This window comes from Lagenorhynchus albirostris, chromosome 6 (genome assembly GCF_949774975.1).
Source record: "Lagenorhynchus albirostris chromosome 6, mLagAlb1.1, whole genome shotgun sequence".
In the NCBI taxonomy this organism is placed as follows: domain Eukaryota; kingdom Metazoa; phylum Chordata; class Mammalia; order Artiodactyla; family Delphinidae; genus Lagenorhynchus; species Lagenorhynchus albirostris.
In genome coordinates, this window is record NC_083100.1 from 66,538,609 (window position 1) to 66,540,031 (window position 1,423).

Consider the following 1,423-nt stretch of genomic DNA (forward strand, 5'->3'; position numbering starts at 1 on the left):
CAAGAACATACTGTAATTCTTTTATCCATTCTCCTATTGATGGCTCTTTGGATTCTTTCTTGTTGGAACTGTTTTCACTCATGTTGCTACAGACATTCTTGTATACCTGCACACATGTCTATCAAGTACATACCTAAGAGCAGAACTCATTAGTGCGCAGGGTATGCTTATGCTCAGCTTTAGCTGATGATGCCAAATAGGTTTTCAAAGTGGATATACTAATTTACATTTTGGTGCTTGCTTCGGCAGCACATATACTAAAAATGGAACAATCCAGAGAAGATTAGCATGGCCCCTGTGCAAGGATGACACGTAAATTTGTGAAGTGTTCCGTATTTTTACAAGATTATAGCCGAAAACTTCCTTAACGTGAGAAAAGAAACACTCAAGTCCAGGAAGCATAGAGTCCCACACAAGATAAACCCAAGGAGGAACATGCCAAGACACATATTAATCAAACTGACAAAAATTAAAGACAAAGAAAACATATTAAAAGCAGCAAGGGAGCAAGACGGAAGAGATATGGGGACATATGTATATGTATAACTGATTCACTTTGTTATAAAGCAGAAACTAACACACCATTGTAAAGCAATTATACTCCAATAAAGATGTTAAAAAAAATTAAAAATCAATAAAAGCAGCAAGGGAAAAGCAACAAATAACATACAAGGGAATGCCCATAAAGTTATCAGCTGATTTTTCAGCAGAAACTCTGCAGGCCAGAAGGGAGTGGCATGATACATTTCAAGTGATGAAAGGGAAACACCTGCAACCGAGAATACTCTACCCCACAAGGCTCGCCTTCGGATTTGAAGGAGAAAATCAAAAGCTTTACAGACAAGAAAAAGCTAACAGACTTCAGCATCACCAAACCAGCTTTACAACAAATCCTAAAGGAATTTCTCTAGGTGGAAAAGAAAAGGCCAAAACTAGAATCACGAAAATTATGAATGGGAAAGCTCATCAGTAAAGGCAAACATAAAGTAAAGGTAGGAAATCATCCACACATAAATATGATATCAAAACCAGAACTCATGAGGAGAGTACAAATGTAGGATATTGGGAATGCATTAGAAATTAAGAGACCAGGAACTTAAAACAATCTTGTACATAGACAGACTGTTATCTCAAAACCTCATGGGAAACACAAGCCAAAAATCTACAATAATTTACATTCCGATCAGCAGTATATGAGAGTTTACACTCATATACTGCGGATCATATACTGCTGTAATACACTAGTATTAGCAGCCTTTTAAAATTTTAGCCATTCTGGTGGGTATAGAGTGGTACCAGCAGGACAAGAGTGTTCCTCTAAACACTGTTTTGAAAATAATGGTCTAGGAAACAGGAAAATAAGGCTTGTGTCTGTGAATTTTTTCATGAAGTTTATAGATATTATGAAAAAGCATTATTTGGC

At 36.5% G+C, this 1,423-nt stretch overlaps 1 non-coding gene across 1 annotated transcript; it reads left to right on the top strand.

Moving 5' to 3' along the window:
• Positions 1-233: 233 nt before the first annotated feature.
• Positions 234-340, top strand: LOC132522530 (U6 spliceosomal RNA). The gene has a single exon (XR_009541270.1). It is a non-coding gene; the product is annotated as a U6 spliceosomal RNA (small nuclear RNA).
• Positions 341-1,423: the final 1,083 nt, after the last annotated feature.